Source organism: Tyto alba, unplaced genomic scaffold (genome assembly GCF_018691265.1).
Source record: "Tyto alba isolate M040663 unplaced genomic scaffold, T.alba_DEE_v4.0 Super-Scaffold_15, whole genome shotgun sequence".
NCBI lineage: Eukaryota > Metazoa > Chordata > Aves > Strigiformes > Tytonidae > Tyto > Tyto alba.
Genome location: NW_024881277.1, coordinates 3,768,357 through 3,789,701, shown reverse-complemented (window position 1 = coordinate 3,789,701; position 21,345 = coordinate 3,768,357). Strand labels below are relative to the sequence as shown.

The 21,345-nt window shown below is 56.2% G+C and overlaps 1 pseudogene; it reads right to left on the bottom strand.

Moving 5' to 3' along the window:
* On the bottom strand, window positions 1-7,774 carry LOC122152990 (annotated as a pseudogene).
* Between the last annotated feature and the right edge of the window lie 13,571 nt (window positions 7,775-21,345).

Below are 21,345 nucleotides of genomic sequence, written 5' to 3'. Positions count from 1 at the left end.
TCAGCTCCAGGGACCTCGGCACTTCTCCAGGAGCGCAGGCTGCCCCCTGCAAGCAGCAAGGCCGGACGTTTCAGTTCACACCATGGGGTCTGTACACCACCACCCTCCCCGCTCCTCACTACTTTCAGCTCTTTTTCCCACCCCCGGGCCTTTCAAGGAAAACTCCCATGCCAGGTTCCCCCTTCCCAGCAGGTTTGGGTGTCAGTAGGGTAGTGACTTGAGGGGCACCAGGGATGGAACCCTAGGAACAGGCAGCGCTCTCTTTCCCTCTCACCTCCAGGTGCAGCCTCTGGGCCCTGCTCCCTCCTCTGGCATCCTGGGCATTTCCCACTCTCCCTGCCCAGGCACAGCATCCTCCCCCGCATCAGGAACCTCCCTGGCATCATCGTAGCCATCTGCTGGGTCACCTCCGGGCAGGACAAGGACATCTGAAAGGAGAGGGGAGCTTGGTGACAGTGAGAAGATCCGTCCTGCAGAGCAGAGGATGAGAGGATGTGCAGGGACACAGAGCGCAGACACTGGGCTTGGCAGAACCACAAGTGATGCCCTGTCCTCCCCTTCTCCGATGGTGACACTCAGGGACACCTCTGTCCACCCCATGTCTGCAGGGAGATCAACCCCTTCCTGCCTCCGTTACCTGGTGCTGATCCCAGACCTTTCTCCTCCTCGCTGACCCCAGGGTGGGGCTGCAGCTGGGTCAGGGACTCCTCTGAATAGGAGCCTGGAGAGATGCACAGCAGGTGTTATGGAGCAAGCCCCACTGACGTGGTTCACGGTCAGCGCTGCTGGGGAAGGGGGACCCACAGAGCTGGGGCTATGTGGGGAGGAGGGCTGGGAATTCACCCTGCTCCCCCGGGACAAACCCTGTCTCAAAGGAGCTTCCAGAGCTGGCCCAGGACAGCCCCTTCCCTCGCTCCTCGGGTGTCTCATGGGGTGCAGGGGCAGGAAGAGAGGGGCTGTCCAGCTGGGACAGTCAAAGCTGACTGGGAGAAAGCTTCTCTCCTGGGCCCAGGACCTGGATGCTCTCCCCACAGCCCCCACAGCCCCAGCACCACAGGGACCACAGGCTGGGGGCTTCAGAGGGTCAGCTCTCGGTTGGGGCCAGAAGGAAAGGGTCCTGCGGATGTGCCTCCAGGGAAGACCCACACCCACCTGAGCGATCAAACCTGGCCCGTTTCTCCCACGCTGGGCTGTACCCGATCTCCTCGTACACAGCCTCGGGGAAGGGCTCCTGGGCTCTTCTGGAGCCTGTGGACAGAGGCAGGGCTGGCACAGGGACAGGCAGAGGGGCAAAGGGACCCCACTGTGCTCCCCCAAAACGGTTCCATGTGCCACCTCAGGACTGGTCCAACAGCACAGCCCCACTGCACTGTCCAGGCACAGCTGCCACATCCCCAGTGAGGGCAGCATTGGTGTGAAGATTATCTGGGGCAGCATCACCCTCACATCATCCCTTTGGAGACAGTGCTCATGCCCCTCTGGCCTGTGCGCCATGTCCCCCTTGTCTCACCCCGGATATGTTCCCACATTTCCTCTCCACCTGGAGCTTGCCCCTACCTGCCCCTGTCCCACCAGGGGGTGGGGCAGGGCTGGGCAGAGGGACAGCCTGGGGGCCTGACACCACGGTGATGGACCCTGCTGCCCCACACTCCTCCTAGCATCTCTCTTGCCCCAGAGCCCCCTCCAGCACTACCGAGAGCACTGCCAGCCTTGGCCATCCCCTCTCTGCCATTTCTCTCCTCACACCATGGCTAACTGCCCCCACCTCGGGGCTCTCTCCACCCCTTGCTGCTGGTGCCCCACAGCCAGGCACTCAACGGGGAAGCACGAGGCAGGTAGCAGCACACAGTCTCACCCTCCCGCTCTGCCTGTGCCCCTTGCTGACACCCCCCGCAGCACCCCTACAGCCCTACCAGGAGGTATCTCCCCCCGGCACCTCTGGGCAAGGACCCACCTCTGCGCCCAGCCCTGGCGCTCAGCACTTGCCCAGCCAGGAGGGCCAGGAGCAAGCAGACAAGGGTCCCCAGGATGATGCACATGATGACGGGCACTGAGACTCTCCCGCTGCTGCTCTGATGGCCTCGGGTGGGATCTGCATGGGAGACAACTTCGAAGGGGCAGCACCCCAGGGGTGAGTGACAGGGAAAGCTTCCACCATCCTGGGTAAATTATAGCTCTCCTCAACCCCCTGCCACCACTCCAGTATCTCCTCCAGGCAGTTTCACACCCCAGCAAGGAGCCCCTTCCATCCAGCTGTGGGTCACAGCCTGGCCCTGGGGGTACCCAGCCTCCGGGGAGGACAAGTTACCTGCTCGGGGTGGGGGTGTTGTCGTCCTGGGTGTAGCTGCAGAGGAGGAAAAGGAGAGCTGGGCTGAGACACTGGGTGTGTGGGTATCAGGAAACCTCCTCCCTAACACACCGTGTGTGTGTGTGTGTGTGTGTGTGTGTGTGTGTGTGTGTCTCTAGATGTCCCTGACACATCCCACCCAAATTGCCCCTCCTGTAGTGCCAGAAAGGGAGGCCGGGACAGAGCCCAGCACCTCTGCTCTGGGAGGCAGGCAGGATGGCAGAGGCAGCCCAGGGGATAGCCCTGGGGCTGCAGGGCCCCACGGGCAGTGGCCAGAGCACGGCCAGTTACACCGAGGCTGCTCCCTGCCTGGCACCGGGCTCCTGCACTCCACAGGAATGTTCTTTCTCTCGGAAGGTCGGGGGCCATGCCAGGACCGCGTGGACAAAAGGCCTTCCCTAGCTCCCTGCCAATACCCGAGCAAGGGCTCCCAGCCCTGCCACTGACCTGAGCAGCTCACAGGCAGCATCTTCCTTGTGCCGGCAAGCCCCGCTGTCCCCGGCCGGGCCCAGCAGTCCTGCAGGGACGGCTCCGTCCCCCGGCACTCCACCTGCTCCAGCCAGATGGGGCCCGTCCCCATCCCAAATGCAGCCTCATGCAGGGCAGACACCTGCGGGGCCACAGCCCAGCTGCCTGCACGCCACCTCGGCATCCTGCATGTCCCACGAGTCGTCGCACACCGTCCCCCAGGAGCCACTGGTGCCAGACCTCCACTCTGCCCGAGCACCCGTCCTTCGCCTCCCACGGCACGAATCTTCTCCCTGGCTGGAGAAGAGTAAGACCTCCCATGGCACCAGGGAGAGCAGGCAGAGTCCTGCCAGACACGAGAGGGGACCTCCCTACCTGTGCAGCTCGTGGAGTTGGGGCACGGACGCCAGCGTGAGGTTTGAGGCATTTCTGGCTGTCCCCCTGAAGAAGGAAACACTGTGGTGAAGGGGCTGGTTTGGGGGATCATGCAGAATAGAGTGGGGCTGAGCTCTGCTCGGGCCTCCCTGCACCATCTGGGTCACGGCAGCATCTGAAACCCTGTCATCCAGGGGACACATGCAGGACTGTGGGGGGACCCTGATTGCTCAGCCCCAGAAGGTCCCTGGCTCACAGAGCAGCAGTAGCTTGTCTATGGAGGGGAGGCTCTTCTGAAACGTCTCGGTCTCTTCTGAGACCTCACCTGGAGATGCCTCTGCCTCCTCCAGGCACTGCTGGCAAGCTGGGTGGCAACTGCTGCTGGACATGTGTGTGGCCGCGGTCATGTTTGTGCCACTGACAGCATAAGGGTCTGGCATGGAAAGGAAAAGCCTCTCCAAGATCTTTCTCTGTGTTTGGCCATGCCCCGTGGGGAGCAGGAGCTGGGGTGACACTGGTGCCTGGGTGGCTCAGAGTTACCATTGCAGGTGATGTGGATCTCCTCTTCCAGGTATTCACATGACTGTGGGTTCCAGGGTGTGGAGGGACACTGCCAGAAAGGAGCTGTTTGTCTCCCCACACTGCACGTGATCCAGCCAGGCAGGGCCAGACACCCTGCCAGAGGGCAGGCGTAGTTTCCAGGGATCCTCCGTCCCCGCAGCCCAGCTCCTTGCACGCCAGTGTCACCGTGTTGTCAGTGATGGAGTTAGAGCAAATGCTCCCCCATGTCCCGTTGTAGAAAACCTGCAGGCGCCCGGAGCAGCCGTCGCTGTTCTCCAGCCTCAGGGCCACGAACTCTGGGAAGAAAAGGCCCCAAAGCGGGAACAGGCTGATCTGGGGCTGTGGGAGCCAGGACACCTCTACATCCCCCCAGGCCCTCAGCCGGGCAGGGGCAAGGCCACCACATCCCCCTTGCACCCAGGGGCAGAGAGAAGTCCCGGATTTACAGCCAGCCCTGCCCTTCCCGCGTAACCCTCGGGGACAGCTGAGCTCCCCAGGGACCCCCCGTGGGACTGAGGGTGTCCGTGCACTGGGTGGGCCTCGGGCAGGAGCTCAGAGGCAGCCAGGGGCAGCCTTGGCCATGGCCGGCTCTCCCCGCGTCCTGCCCTCCCCGGGACCAGGCTCCCACCACAGCTCCTGAGGTGGCACAGACCTGAGCAGACTGACTCCCGCATCCTCTTTGTGCCCGCAGTCGTGCTGCCCCCAGGGCCCAGCCGGGCAGTCCCAGAGAGCAGCTTCGGCCCCGGAGCAGTTCACACCATCCAGCCAGATCTGCCCAGGAGCCTTCCCCGAAACGAGCGGAGCCGGCTGCCTCCACTGCCTCTCCGCAGCCCAGCTGGTGGCAAACGACGGCGGCATCAGACAGGTCCCAGCCGTCGTCGCAGACAGTCCCCCAGATGCCCTGGGAGTAGATCTCCACTCTCCCCGCGCAGCGCCCGGCCCCGTTCACCAGCCGGACCCGCCGGCTCCCTGCAGAGGGTGGAAACCCCAGTCGCTGTCAGGGCCTGCCCGCCTGCGCAGACCATCACCTGGGCTCCTGGGCAGTGCCACTCACCCCAGCAAATGACTCCCACAGTCCTCCGCAAGCCCTGCCTGCCAGCGCACTGCTGGGCAGGGAGGTGTTGCAGAGGGTCAGCTTGGCCTCGTGCCCTGCACACCGGACCCCTCGCAGCCCCACGGGGCCCGTCCCTCGCTCAGGCTTTGGGGGGTTGTAGGCTGTCCCTGCCTCTCCGCACCGCAGCTGCCGGCACACCACGCTGGCCTCCTGCACGTCCCACTGCTCATCCAGGACTCTGCCCCACGCCCCATCCTGGAAGATCTCCACTCGTCCGTCGCACCGGCTCCCTCCGCCCACCAGCCGCAGGGATCCAAAGCCGGCTGGGCCTGGGGAGAGCAGAGATGCCACGGCCATCAGGTGGCACCGGGAGCATGGCACCCTGCAGGGAGCAGGGCGAGGGGGGATTTTCAACCAAACGGGACAAGGTGGAGCCTTGTGCTGATGAGAAGCAAGGGCAAAGCCTGGGCCCTCTCTGCAGCTCACAGCCAGGTCAGCTGCTGCTGGGGGCACCAGCTCCTGCCTGGGTGGGGGGATGAGGCTCTGCAGGGCTCTCTGTGGGGACGGGATGCGGTCGGCTGCAGCCAGAGGGATGGAGCAGAGCCCTACAGCCCTGTCCTGAGCTCGCTGCACAGTACGAGGACAGAGGAGCCTGGGCCTGGCGGTGGTGCTGGGGCCTAAGCCACTGCCCTGGGGGCAGATGCCTGCCTCCTGTTCAGTCCTCAGCTCTCCCAAAGTCAAGCGGTCTGTCTGAGCAGGGAAAGCCCTCCAGACGGTTCCTGGGGAAGCCAGGGTTTCCCCAAGGAGAAATTCAGCCTGATACAGCCATGGAACCCCTGCTTTTAGTGGCTATGTTGCACACAAGTTACAAATGGAGCTCATGCAGCATTTTTCCAGCACTCACCTGAGCAAATGACAGCAGCAGCGTTCCCTTGGGAGCACGGCGAGGCCCCCAGGGTGGTCACTGGGCACTGTTGCAGGAGGGCTTCAGTCCCGTCACAGTGGAATGAGTGTCTCCAGACAGGGCCAGTCTCTCTCCCAAAATGTTCTCCTCCAGGAATGGATTCAGCAAACCCGCAGTTGAGTTGATGACAGAGAACGTGGGCATCCGAGAGATCCCAGCGGGAGGCACAGAGGGTCCCCCAGGTCCCCAGCACCTGGACCTCCACCCTCCCTGCACACACTGTGCTGCCGTTCACCAGTCTGATCCCTGTGTACTCTGGGGACAGAGGCAGAGAAAAGAGAGTGGATTGGTGCTCCTGTACCCTCAGTAGCTGGTGGAGAGGCCAGAGGGACAACATGACTTTGTTCTCCTTCTGCAGTATTGTCATGCTGCAAACAAACCCATCAACCCCTCCTGTCCTCACACCCGGCCCAGCACGGTCCCTGCTCTGTTCCCCAACCCCTACCACAGCCCCGGTGTTCAACAGCCCACCCTGAGTCCTTACCTGTGCAGTTCACAGCAGCGCTGTTTGCGTGGGTGCAGGGCTGGTCCCGGGGGGACCCCCTGGGGCAGGAGGCGAGGAGGGATTCATTCCCCACACACCGCAGCTCTCCATCCCACATGGGACCCACCCCTTCTCCAACGTGACTTTCCTTCAGCGACAGGCAGGGCTGCGCCGCACTGCAACTCCCTGCAGAGCACGTCAGCAGCCTTGGGACCAAAGTGGGAATCACAGACACTTTTCCACAGGTTCCCGTCATGGATCTCCACACGTCCTGAGCAGCGGTTCTTCCCTTCCACCAGACGGACAAATCCTGGAAATAAATCAACTGGGACTTCCCAGATCTTGGTGGCATTCCCATGCCCACATCCCACACCACCTCCACGCAAGCTGTGACCAAAATTGCTCACTGCACATCTCAGAAGAAGCTATTTAAGGAGTGATGGTGTCACAAAGGCAACCATGTCAAGTTACACACATTCTCTTCATCATCACAGCACTCAGGGGGGTGTGTCTATTGCAGACCCACAGCAGAGTCTGCGAACCACGTTGGCAGCGTTGGGAGCAAAGTGTGAGTCACACACCGCTGTCCAAAGGGCCTCATCATGGATCACTATACGTCCTCAGGAGGACCGGTGCCCTTAGAGCAGCCGGACAGATTCTGGACCAACCAATGACCCTGAGAGTTCCCACAGCCCTCTGGCAATACCCTGACTACATGCCAGCTGATCTCCAAGGTGGCCACAGGCAAAACAACTCTACGACGTCCCCAGTTGCTCTCAGGTGGTGCTGGTGGCACAAACACATCAGCCAATGGATCCTGTGTCTGCTAAGGGGGACAACCGAAAAATAGCTCCCCATCTCACGCCCTTCCCCAGGATGGTGGGTGGCCACAGGAGTCACTTCTGGTGTCTCTGGCATGGGGGCAGCTGGCCCTCAGCACTGCCAGGCAGCTCCTGGGTGAACAGGAGGAGAAAGATGGCAATCAATAGACCATGCAGGGCAGGGATGGAGGGTTCATCTGTACCAGATCAGGGACCAGGCACAGTAAGGCACCCTTGGGCAGGTTCCCACTGGCTTTCCCCAGGGACTGGGGACACCAGTAATGACAGTTCCAGCTCAGCAGTGCGACTGGCCACACTGGGCAATGCTCCGGTGCCTGACTGTTGCTCCATGAGGGCAAAGCAAGGTTCTTTCCACAATCTGAGCCCCAGAGGTATGGAATAGGTTGTCTCTTTACCTGAACACACCACTCCAGCATCCTCAGAATGCTCACAGTCATGTTCACCCCATCCTCTGTGTGTGCAGTCAGACAGGGCAGATTCGGTGCCATTACAGCCAACATCATCCATCCAAATGGGGCCAGATCCTGGCCCAAAGTGTCCGCACTGAGGAGCTCCAACAGCAGACCCACAGCCCAGCTGTTTACAAACCACTGCTGCATCCTCCATGCTCCAGTAGTGACCACACACGGTCCCCCACTTGCCCTGTTGTTTCACCTCCACTCTCCCAGCACAGCGCCATTCGCCGTCCGCCAGCCTCACCTCCACAGCACCTTCAAACACCAAGATGGGATGGGTCAGGGGAGCACCGAGCCCCAGACTATGGGTCTGGGGGAGCCCACTGCCAAGGTAGAATCAGAGGCACCAGGGTGGGAGCCCACTCCCCTCCAGGCTGTCCCCAGGGCAATTCAGGGGTCCCTTCTATCCTCGTGGGCTGTGCAAGGCTGAGGGTGCCCGGCTCCAGCCATGCTGGGTCATTTGTGCCACCACATACTTTGGCACTTCCTTCCACTCCAACAGCCCCTCGCCCCTGGTCTGTGCCCACCCAGGGCTCCTGCTCCTCCCCAGACAGAACCCTGAAAAGGGACCTGTCCCCACCAGGGCTCCCCCAGGATCACACGGCTACTCCTCCCCAGAGCCCCCAGCTCCCCTGGACCACAGCCTGCCCTGGGCCCCTCCCAACTCACCCTCCTCCCTCAGGACTTTCCGTGTCCCCTGTGGAGCAGAATGATGGTCCCAGTGAGGCCTCCCAACCCATGCCCCCTCCTTGTCCTTGGGCATCAGCCCAGACCTGACCTTGTCTGGGATCCCTGCAGGAAGGTCACCCCTTTGCGAGCCTCTGGGAACAGATACCCCAGTTCCCTTGTCTCCACAAGCACAACCCACCCCCGGTCAGGCCTGGGATCACTCTGACTCTGGGACAAGAGTGAAGATCCCACACCCCTTCCCGGGTACCCCAGAGGCTGGCTGTGCCTCTGGGATGACAGAACAAAGAGCCACCAGTTAAGGCACCACCAGCTCACAGGGAACAGAGCTGGCAGAGCCAGGGCCCCAGGGACGGTGCCCAAGGATGGCAAATCCACACCTGGGTACCAACGGCCAGAAACGTGGGAGCCCTGGAAGCAGAAAAGCCCTTCTGCTACGCAGAGAAGCACAGGCTCAGTGAACCTGTTCACTTTCTAGCCCTTGTCACATCGACACATGGGAAGAAGCCCCATTTCCAGAGGGATCCCTGTGCTGCTCCTTGGCCCCAGGGCTTTGTGGCAGGGCAGCAGGCATTTCCCCCTGCACAACTGCACCCAGAGGAGCAGCTACAGTAACTAAGGGGACAGAGGGACTCTGTCCCCATCTGGAACCTTTCGGCAGCCGTGCACCAAATGCAGGAGGATGGAACAGAAGCGAGACATTGGCTTCTGCATCTTTTCCTGCGTAACTGCAGACTGCAGGAGACAACATCACCCCTCCTGTTCTCAGGCCAAGGCCAGCACAGTCCCTTCCCTCCTCCCCTGCCCCCGGCACAGCCCAGGTGTTCAACAGCCCACCCTGAGTCCTTACCTGTGCAGTTCACAGCAGCGCTGTTTGCTTGGGTGCAGGGCTGGTCCCGGGGGGACCCCCTGGGGCAGGAGGCGAGGAGGGATTCATTCCCCACACACCGCAGCTCTCCATCCCACATGGGACCCACCCCTTCTCCAACGTGACTTCCTCCAGCGACAGGCAGGGCTGCGCCGCACTGCAACTCCCTGCAGAGCACGTCAGCAGCTTTGGGACCAAAGTGGGAATCACAGACACTTTTCCACAGGTCCTCGTCATGGATCTCCACACGTCCTGAGCAGCGGCTCTTCCCTTCCACTAGCCGGAAAAATTCTGGAAAAAAATAAAAAGAAATCAACTGGGAGTTCCCAGAGCCCTGTGGCATTCCAATGTCCACATCCCACACCACCTCTAAGCAAGCTGTGACCAAAATCACTCACTGCACATCTCAGAAGAAGCTGTTGGGGCATTGTTGGTGTCACAAACACATCCAGGCCCCCCTGCACCCCTTCTCTACACTATCAGAAGATCCAAAGATATGTGTCTGTCACAGCACCAGACACTACTCAGACAAACTGCTGCTGCACAAGGTGCCCTGTGCTTCCTGGCATGGTCCCCCCAGCACCAGTGGTGTGCGCAGTTTGGGTCCAAGGCCAAGGGCTGTGTGCCACCCTGCTCCTCTGTCCAGGCACAGCACTCGTGCTCCCTGAAAAGTACTCATGCCTGTGATGGGGAATGACCCACGGGGACCAGCTACCTCATGCTGTTCCTCCATTGTGTGATGTTCCAAGTAAGACCTGCCCTGCTTTCTCCAGCACAGGGTCCTCAGCACTGTTGGCTGGGAACTGGCAGACTGAGTGGAGTCCAGTGGATACCAGTGGACACACTGGGGCAGGGACAGAGTGTTCATTTGCAGCCTAAGACACTGGCTGAAGAGGGGCTGAGACACTGTGGCAGGGTTAGTTCACCCTGGGGTAGGCTCACTCTGGGCTTTCCCCAGGCACTGGGGTCACCAGTAATGACAGTCCCAGCTCGGCAGTGTGACTGGCCACATTGAGCAGTGCTCCAGTGTCCGCGCGTTGCTCCCTGAGGGCACAGCCAGATCCTTTCCACAATCCCAGCCCCAGAGGTGGGGAATAGGTTGTCCCCTTACCTGAACACACCACTCCAGCATCAAGGAGATGACCACAGTTATGTTCACCCCATCCTCTGCGTGTGCAGTCAGACAGGGCAGATTCGGTGCCATTACAGCCAACATCATCCATCCAAATGGGGCCAGATCCTGGCCCAAAGTGTCCGTACTGAGGAGCTCCAACAGCAGACCCGCAGTCCAGCTGTTTACAAACCACTGCCGCATTCTTCATGCTCCAGTAGTCACCACACACGGTCCCCCACTTGCCCTGATGTTTCACCTCCACTCTCCCAGCACAGCGCCTGCCACCGTCTGCCAGCCTCACCTCCACAGCACCTTCAAACACCAAGATGGTATGGGTCAGGACAGCGCTAAGCCCCAGACTGTGCGTCTGGGGGAGCCCCCTGCCAAGGTAGAGTCAGAGGCACCAGGGTGGGAGCCCACTCCCCTCCAGGCTGTCCCCAGGACAGTTCAGGGGTCCCTTCTATCCTCATGGGCTGTGCAAGGCTGGGGGTGCCCAGCTCCAGCCCTGCTGGGTCATTTTCGCCATTCCACCACACAAGGCACCTTTTCCCACCCCAGTGACCACCTGCCTCCTGCCCATGCCCACCCGCACACTGCCCAGCCCTGCACTGGACACCTGCTCCTCCCCAGCACCACACTGAACAGCCCCGTGTACCCAGGCCTGCAGCTTCCCATACAACTGCCTGCCCCAGCACCAGCCAAACCCACCCCCATGCCCAGGGCTTTCCGTGTTCCCACTGAGACGATCCAGAGGATCCCCCCACCCACATCCCCTTCACATCCCTGGTGTCAGCCCAGTCCCTGCACTGGGCTGGGTCCCCCAGGAAGGGTGTCTCTCTGCTGTAGATGCCCTGGTCCCCATCTCTCCGTGGGGTACAAACTGTCTTCATGGGGTCAGGGCTCCCCTGGAACAAGGGGACAGTGAACAGCACAATATCCCTTCGGGACACACGAGACATTAGCAGTGTCCCAGGGAGCATCTCTGGGTGCTGCCATCACCAGCGAGGACACCATCGGCTCCAGAGGCACATTACGAGGGGAAAGGGGGTCCCAAAAGGTACCCCAGAACAGCGTGTCTGTGAATCCAGCCAGGCACAGGCTGCCCTAGACACTGGAACCCTGCAAAAGGAGATACTGTCTCCCACCCAGATGGGCCCAGGGAAGGGCACAGGGTCCACGGACTTGAGCACGTTGTGTCCATCATCTCTGTAGCACCTGCAAAGAATCCCCATTCCCAGACAGATCCCGATGACCACGCTGGTACCCGCTATTCCTGGGCTGTGGGACAAGGGAGCCAGCACTTACCCCTGCACAGCTGTACCCAGAGGAGCAGCCCCAGCACCTGAGGGGACAGCAGTCCCTCTGTGCCCATCCTGAGCCTCCTGCCCTGCCAGCACATCCCTGCCGCGCCACACTCCTGTCACAGCTCCTGGGGACTCACGGGGACAATGATGATGGGAGGGCAATATAGCTCTGCGGATGCCAGGCCAGCTACGGGAGGAGCCAATCAAAGCAGCAGCACCATTTTAGACATTATCGGGAGTTATCTCCCCTCCGACACAGCCCAGCCCTCCAATGAACAGTCTCCAGTGCCATTCATGACCATATATGAGGGATGGCTCTGCTGCAGATGTCACATCACTGTGGCAGTGTGGCGTCACAGGACAGGGCTGGCTGTAGTGGGGGAAATGGGTTTTTCATGCCTTGAACCCTGCTGTGTGGGCCAGGAGCACTGAGCATCTCCTATACCCAGCACATTCGAGAGCCCAAGGTGCGAGTGCCCAGCTATCCCCATGCCACGGGAACCACGGGGCTGGGACGGAACCAGGGGCTGTTCAGGGGGGGAAGGAAAGAGCCCCTGCCCCTGCTTCAGACCCCTCTGTGCTGGGAGCAGCAGCTGGGAAAGGGCCTCAGCCCAGGCCAGAGCCCCATCCCAGGAGCGCTGGCTCACCCGTCCCTCCCTGGAGAGCCCCATGGAAGGTCCCTTCAAACGAGCTGGGGCTGGGCCATGTCCCTGTCCTGGCAGCAGACAAGCAGCTCAGATGGATCCCTGACTCTCAGCATGTCACCGAGGGGCCGTTATTCCCCAGCGGGGGGCTCGGGAGCTGCAGCCTGCAGGTGCACAAACCACAGCCCACGTGGCCTCGCAGCGCTCCTCGTGCTCCCCCCACAAGCGCCCGGGCAGGAAGTCTGTGGTTTCCTCCTGGAGCCGAGCCCGGGCACATCCCCGCGGTGCCCCCGAGCCACCCCCACCCCGACTGCTCCAGCCAGGGACAGCAGGGGCTGCTCCTTCTGACACAGAAATTCACTCAACACTTAGAATCCAGTAGAACTGCTGAGCAGGTATTCTTTATTAGCAGCGCTGGGCAGCACTGGGGATCGCTCCACCACGAGTGCTCCCACAGACAGGTACAATCGCAGAGAATATAGTGCTGTGAGCTTGTACATATTCAGTAGATTTCTGAGAACTAATCTACATATACATAAGATTATCCTAGAATTTATCTACATAGTCCGAGCATGTGTGATAAAATTAGGGTTAGGGTCTTTTCCCCCTCTGGTGGTCACTCATAGTCTTCCTCACAGTGTCCGGTGATTGAACTTTGGGATTCCTTTGCCCACATATGGTCATGCAGTTAGCTCATCCATTCTTTGGCACTGGGATGCTCCAAGAAGGTCAGTTTAAAATAATTCCCAGGTGATTATCTTGACAGTGGCGTCTTAGGCCCTTGTTATCAGGGGTACTCAGGAAACTTAAGGAACCATCTCAAGGCCTACTTACATTTTCTAAGGGAGACGTTGCATATTTCAAAATATCTTGATATTAATTCTGCCTAGCAGTTGACTAAACTATGTGAGTGAAAGGAAGAAAATAATATGAGTAGAACATGCTGACCAACTAGGATTCTACCATAAACAACTTCTTTGCTCTAAACAAGAGAAATAGTTTTGGCCTTCTCTCACTTCCTTCTCAAACTTTCAGTCCTTGACTGGGCTCCATCTCCACCACTGTTCCCAAATCCGTGGTCAATTCCCTGCAGGACACCAGGGCCATCTCCTGCCAAGGGTGTGTGGCTCAGCCTGCACTATGGGACCCTCCTGGGCAGCAGAGCTTGTGTCCACATGGAAGCAGCTGCCTGGGGCGGTGGGTTTCTCTATGCTGTGCTGTACACAGCCAGTACATTGTCACTACGGCTCCACCAAGGCAATGCTGTTGACCAGTTCTTCTGGGAAATTCCCCAAATCCTCAAGCTTGTCTGCTCAGACTCCTACCTCAGGGAAGTTCAGCTTATCGTGGTTAGTGTCTTTGTTGCATTTGGCTGCCTTGTTTTCATTGCACTGTGCTAGGCACAAAGCTTGAGGGCAGTGCTGAGGATCCCCTCTGAGCAGGGACGGCACAAAGTCCTTCTCCACATCCCTCCCTCACCTGGCCATAATCTCCCTGGTTCTCAGCACTGCCATGTTTGCCTCCCTCAAGCCCCCCTCCATCTCCTCCCCATCCCTGGTCCTGGTGCTGTCCGTTCTGTACTCGGTGGTGCCTCCTGCAGTGAACCCCCTCACCTACAGCACGAGGAACCAGCAGCTCAAGGGATGCACTATGGAAACTGACCCAAGGGATGTAGTTTCACTGACAACAACCTGTCTCAAGTCACTTCACATTTCCCAGAGTTTATCTTAGGCCAGGAGTCTGCTATTTTCCCTGTAATAATCCTACATATAGATAATTTTCTGGACTTATACTACCTCTCTTGAGGATTTTTCCTGTTGTGTCTTACTCTTGCACCACACTGTGTCAGGTGTGACGTGTCCAATAGCAGCTCTTGAATAAAATGGGATCTCCTGGGTGCAGTGCCTGAAGGCTGGGTTCTTCCTCCAAAGTGGCTGCCAATAAAATGTCTAAGGAATTGGTCTTTTAAAATTCTTTTCTCCTTATGTTCTCCCTGTATTTGGAGTTAAGATCACAGTACCATTGGGTTCCACTGGACAAAAAGTTCTGCTTTTAAAGGCTCTCTTCTTGGTGTAAGATGGTGCATGAGCTCCCCACTACCTCCTCAGGCTGCTTCATATATGCCAGGACTCATGGCATATAGCTGTCTTTATGGAAAATAATTTGGTCAGGAGAGGAGTAGGGGTCACCACATGCCCTGGGGTGGGAATGAATGGACACACATAAGAGTGAAACACCCTTCGAAGTTGACATCCCCCAAAAGCAAAGCACTAAATCAAGGTATATGCAAGCAAGGACTCTGCAGTGCCCTGGGGGTCAGTGTGAACGCAGTGGGCATGGGAAAGGGAGACTGGAGAGGTGCAGGAGCTGCCTGAGGAGGCCCAGGGCCAGGACTCTTGTGCTGTGCTGGGGAGCAGGGCTGGTGGGGGAAGGGAAGGGTGTAAATGCAGTCGAGGTTAGGGACAACCTACCAGATGAATGCAGCAGAGCTAGAGACTGACTGGCCTCTGTTTCCTCCTGCCCTTTTGGCCAGCATCAGCCCTGGTGCTTGTGGGAAGGATGATCCCCCTGTCTGACCTCCAGGAGCTGCTGTGCCCTTCCGAGGAGCTGGAGCTGTGGTTGAGTGCCCAGAGTGCTGCAGCACCCTGTGGTGGGCACTGCCCTGGGGCCAGGGCAGGTGGGGAGAGCTGGGCTGGGGCTGGGCTGGGCTGGAAAAGTCCTGGAAGAGGAAACACCAGTGATACCCAACTTTACCACCATTACTTAGTAAAAAGGAAACATGGTTTCCTACTGACACTCATGACGCACCAAGTCCAGAGCTCTTGCCACAGCAGGTCTCTCAGCCAAGAAGCCCATGTCAGACAGCTCCAGCTAGATCAGGTGCTCATGGGCTTGTCTTGACAAATACTGAAAATATCCATTGAGTGAGATCCCACCAACTGGCCTGGGTCCTTGCTGCAGTAGTTTGGCTCTGAGGGATTTCTCAGAACCCCAGCTCTCTCAGCCACTCCTTGTCCATAATGTGCTCCAGGCCCCAACCATCCTTCTGGCCTCCGCAGGACTCGCTCCAGTCTGTCAGGATCTTTCTTGTGCTGAGGAACCCTGTACTGGACACAGCAGTCCTGATGTGGTCCTGTGGTGGGTTAACTTTGACCAGCAGCCAGACAGCCACCCAGCTGCTCACTCACTCAGCCCACTCAACAGGACAAGAGGGAAAGCTCATGGATCGAGATGTGTGTGGGTCAAAGGAGAAACCAGAAACGATGACACTGTGGTAGGTGTTCAGTTTGGTTTACCCCAGGCAGCAGCTAAGCACCCACAGAGTCATTTGCTCACTGTCCTCTGCCCCCCACGACCCCAGCAGGACAGGGGAGGGAATTGGAAGTGCAAAAGCAGGAAAACTCATGGGTCAAGACAAAGAGAGTTTAATAGGTGAAGCAATATCTGCGTATGCAAGCAAAGCAAAATGGGGAGTTCATGCACAACGTCTCATCAGCAACAGATCTTTAGTCATTGCTAGGAAAGTACGGCTTGGGAAGACAAATGCCACGACTACAAAAATCTCCACTTTTTCCTCTTTCATTGAGTTTGGGTTTTTTTTTGGTTTTTTTTTTTTTTTTTGGGGGGGGGGAGGGTTAGTTTGTTTTTGGTTTTGTTTTTTATTATTATTATTTGTTGGTGTTTTTTGTTTGTTTTGTTTAGGTTTGTTTTTTTTCTTTGATTTTTTTTTCTTTTTTTTTTTTTTTTTTCTGAGCCTGACATCATATGGAATGGAAAATCTCTTTGATCCTTTGGGGTCAGCTGTCCCAGCTGTGCCCCTGCCAACTTCTTGTGTACCCCCAGCCTTCTTGCTGCAGGGGCAGAGTGGGAAAAAGAGAAAGCCTTCATGCTCTGCAAGGGCTGTTCAGCAACAGTCAAAACACTGTTGTGTTATCAGTGCTGGTTTAGTAACAAATCCAAAGCACATCACCCTATGGGCTGCTATGAAGAAAATCAACTCCATCCCAGCCATTTACAGGTCATACAGCCAGAGTGAGGAGTCAACAATTTCTTAATTGAATGATCGCAGGAAATCAGTGGATCACACAACCTGGCTCTTCTGGAGGACACAGTTTCCTTGGTATTCACTGCTCATGTGGGACAGCAGCATGCAAACCACCCAGGACGTTTCTTGTGGAGTTTGTGGAAATATTCTTAGCACAGATGGCAAATAGTCCTTTCAGTCTGCTCACCTGGACCTGGTATTCCCAAAAGAGCTGGTCAGGGATGTGAATACCATTGTCAGGGCATGACCATGAAATCCTGGTCTCCCAGATCCCCAGGGATGTGGGGAAGGAGAGGAGCAGAGCACAGGCCCTGGACTTCAGGGAATGAGAACTTGGACCTCTCGAGGGCACTGCCAGGGGGGATCCCGTGGGCGCAGTGTCAGGGCACTGAGAGCATCCATAGGCCTCCATCGGCCCTGGCCAGCCCAACCTCGGGTCTGGGCCCACACCTCTGTCCCTGGGCCCAGGAGACCATTGAAGCCCAAGCCAGAGTTTCAACACCAGCTTGATCTACGCAGGAGGTGTACTGGTTTCCAGACCAGCCACGGACACAGCCTTGCCTGTCAATGAACCCTGTGGATTTGGGCTTTCAGTCTCACTTCCCAGCTTAGTTCTTTACGGGGTGTACAATGAAATGACACTGTGGCCTCCAAGTGCCAGACCCCCTGCTGATTCACAGAGGCCTAGGGCCTTTCTGCTTCCTTTCTTCTCATCACTTGGTCAGGTTTGGGGAGGAGAAGAAGGAAAAGCAGGGCAGGTTCCTGGGTACCAGTGACTGGATGTGGGGACCAGAGCCTTCACAAGTGAAATGATCAAAAAGATATGTTAGATCAAAACTTTCATTCTGAGCTTCTTTCTTAGAGGCTTAAATCTTCAGCAGCGACATGGAAGCTCTGAGATCCCTCCATCTCCCTCTCTTTTAGTAATTAAGTTGACAGTACCCAAGTCAGACTTCCTTTCTTTTTTTACAGCCTAGAGCACCCCCTGGTCTGGAGATGTGCCAGGAATCTTACAGAAGAATCTTCTGCACAAGAAGGTGGATGTTCCCAGGAATCTCAGGAGGAATGGCATACTGATAGCTGTGTTCAGGGAGCTGGTCAAATGTCTCATCTTCGTTTCTGTAATGGTGGCTTAGATGCCTGGCTCATGTGTAAACTCTCTATGTGAATGTTGACATTTACTGAGCTACCTGGTCTGACCTCAGAGCTGGCCCTGCTTTGAGCTGGGCATTGGACTCGAGGCTTCCTGAGCTCCCTTTTACCCTGAATTGTCCTATGACATAGAGGCCCTCACCTCCATCTTAGTTTCTTCTTGTAGGGCATGTTGCAAGGCACAGGCTCATGGAAGGATTGGTGGGGAAGAGATTTCTAGGGGTCTCTAGTCCAGCCTCCAGGCTGGCTGCGACTTTGTAGAGCTGAAACCCGAAGCGCTCCAAAGGTGGAGATCACAGCAATGTTCCTCCTAGTCCATTCTATTTCTCCTGAGGCTCAGTCTAGAGCTCCCAAAAGGTAGTTTGTGACTGGTGCCCCTGTCATATCATTGGCCACTGCAGAAGAGAGCTTGGCTCCACCATCTCTGCAGGTAGCTGTTGGCTTTTATTAGGTTGCCCTGTTGTGGGAATAGAATGGAAAATTGCCGAGGAGGATTGTAAATATGCTCAAGTGACTTGCAGCTGAGGTGCCAAAAAACACATATATCACACTAATTGTGGTTTACCTCTGTGTGCTTGACAGGTAGAATGTCTGTGCTTAGATAACAGAGGCCTGTGAGAAACACAGAGGCACCTTATTGAACATCCTTGAGATTCCTGCCCTGCTGTGGGAAAGATCAAAGCACAATGGAAAAGTAGACCTGTGAAAATCCCAGATATATACAGGCAAAAGCAGTAGGCCAGAGATCTTTTCTTTTTTGATGTAACCATTCTCCCAATAGATACCATGTGGGGTCTAAAGAATTTTTCATGTCTATTTTCCTAATTTTTGTCAATTCATCCACTTTTTGGTTCCAGTTTGTGGCTGGTTTATTGTCACATGCCTGTGTGGAGCGACGGAGGAATGACACGCCGAGACGGACTCAATGTGGGTGATAGAGCATCATATATCTTTATTGGACCAGGGTACATATATTTATACAGACAATGATAATTATTATGCCTACTAGTCACTAGCTGATTGGCTTAAGCTCTAAAGGTCGTATTCGCACGGTCCACCTACTTAGCTAACAGCACAAGCTTCTCATAACACTAAGTTTCTCATGCCACTATTTCTAATTCCTCTTAACTTGTTTTCAATACACAACGGTACCATAACACAAAGTTTCTCAGACCACCGTTACCATAACAAGAAGTTTCTGAGGCCACTATTTCTAATTCCTCTTAACTTGTTTTTGACACACCATGGTACACAAAGCCAAAGTGTCCTTGACATTCTTCATGTATCAGCAGCTGCGAGCAGCTGCAGGCAAACCCTAGTGAGGCCTCAGCATCAGCGAGGCAGCATCAGCCCTAGAACAGGCTCTGATCGTACAACTGCTCGGTGGGCTCATGACCCTTGTCTCTGTGCCATTCTCCAATAGTTCCCTCTTTTTCTTTTTGTACGAGCAGAGCCTGCCCCAACGTTTGTTCAAAGATTTTCTTAATACATGATAAAGCACAACCTAAACATGCAAGCCCAATAATGACAAAGATCAGAATAAGAAGCAAACTTTGGAAAGGCCTTTTAACCATCCACCTAATCCCATCCAGTTAGTGAGTCCGTCTAGTCCAAAGAACCCCACAACTTGTTTTATCTTTTGGGTATGTTCTACAAGCTGTTTAAGTTCCGTATGAATTGACCTCGATTTGTCTTCCAAATCCATACAACACATACCCTCAAAATCCTCACAGCCATGACCATGTGCCAAGAGTAGGAAATCAATGGCCATTCGATTTGTAATATGGCATGCTGGACTTCGTTCATACCCTCGGCTAGGCCTGAAAGTACAGTGCTGGTAAGATTTGCCTGTTTTACCACCCAACAAGATAATTTCTCTAACTGTCGGTGCGCTTGGGCAGCAGAAGCACCTGGGACAAAGAAAGAAGAGAATATTACTTCCCATTTGTTCCATAAGCTGACATTGTCATCACAGGCATTAGTGAGGGTCTTTAGCGCGCGTCCACCAATTTCCCCAACAGGCGCTACTGCCTTGTGAGGATACCTCAGTTCCTACTGTGACCTTGCAAGGGTACCGGTTCCCTTCACTGCAGGGGTATTTAGACGCATCTAGGAAAACACAGTAAGAGGCATTCAGTGAGTCTACTAGTTCAAGTTCCTGGGGGCGTGGGCCAATGGGCAGGCGGTTAGCCCAAGAATCATATTTGTCAAACCAGCTACTCATGTTTGATGCAAACGCCCTATACCAGTTCCTGGATTGGTTCCAGCGTTGGGCATATTCCGCAAGTGTTTGGTTTAGAGAACCCCAGTTGGCACCGTTCAGGGGGACGCCTACCAAGCGTGTTAGAAAGGGCACACTTGGGTGGCGAGACTAGTGCAAAAGGTGGTAGTGTTTGCGGCTCAGGCCTAATGTTACCCATACATTTTCTCTTGGATCGAACACGGTTCTCTTTATCCCAACCCCAATCGAAATTCGCGCCCCCCAAAACCAGTAACAGAAACCACCACATTGCTTCAGTTATCCCAAGGAAATTTAACAGTCTGGAACTTCGGAGTGTCCAACGTCCAAAGCGACCTTAGTCCACCTGGCAGGAATCCACTGGGAGCCTGAGGGAGTAAGAACACACATATAGCCCTTACCAAGGAACTGGACCTCAGCAGGCCCCTCCCACTTCCCTGTGGATAGGTCTCTATAATAGACTTTCATGCCCTGTGGTTTGTTGTTCCCGGAGGTGTCAGAATGTTTCTTAACCGGCGCTACATCTGAATCTCCAAAAATGCAAAGGTAATTCATCACAAACAGTGCCTTAGCTACTCTCTCTTGGATATTTTGACGTCGTGGAATTTTTGTCAAATATATTTTAATTGTCTGATGTGATCTTTCAGTTGTAGCCTGCCCAGTTGGAGAATGGGGAATAACTGTGTCCTGAGTGAGTGGTGGAGTCTTTTGGTGGCAGGGGAGGGGGCTATCAGGCAGCCCCCTGTGAGAAGCTTCTCGTAGCTCCCCCAGCTCCACGTCAGCTCCACTTCTGTTTGGGAAATTGAGCCAATCGGCTGCGCCTCTGCGATAACGTATTTAAGAAGGGACGGGGTGATGTGCATTCGGACTTGTGAGGAGGAGTTGCTGCAGCTGCATGAACACCAAGGTCAGTGGAGGAACGTAGGAAAAAAGGAGGGGGGAGGTGTGCCGGAGCAGAGACCCCCCTGTATCCTGTGGTGAGATGGCAGGGCGGCCCCCACCTACCACCCATGAAGATCTACAGTGGAGCAGACATTGATTTATGGCCTGTTGCTCCTGCTCGGAATAATCAAGGTTCTGTGCCCGAAGAAGACCTGGGTCTCATGGGAAAAGGTAGCCCCGCTGCTGTAATTCAGTGCTGGGAGGATTGCAGCATGCGGGAGAGTCCCACGCCAGAGCAGCTCGGGAAGGGCTGCAGCCGTGGGAGAGAATCCAGTCAGAGGAAGTTAGTGACCCATGACGGAGCAGTGTGGGGAACGCTGCGGCCCATGGGAGGAATTCAAGTCGGAGAAAGTTTGTGGAGGACTGTCTCCTGTGAGGGGGGGACCACGATGGAGCAGGGGGAACAAGTTTCAGACACTCCCCTCACCGAAGATGAAGGAAGTGGCAGCGCTGACTGCACCCCCCATTCCCTGCCCCTGCGCCACTGGGGGAGGAGGTAGAGATATCGGAGCAGAGCTGAGCCCGGGAAGAAGGGAGGGGTGGGGGGAAGGTGTTCTCAAGATGTGGCAATGCTTCTCACTGTCTTACTCTGTTATGTGTTGTTAGTGTCTGTAATAAATGTATGGGGTTTTTTTCTTCCCCTAACGAGTCTGCCTTTTGCTCGTGATCATAAAAGGGTGATTTTTCCCCATCCCAGTCCTATCTTGAACCCAAGCCTGGCTCTCTGTCCCTTCTCATTGCCGGAGGGGAAGGGAGAGAGAGCTGCTGCATTGTGGTTGGCTGACAATCAGGCCTAAACC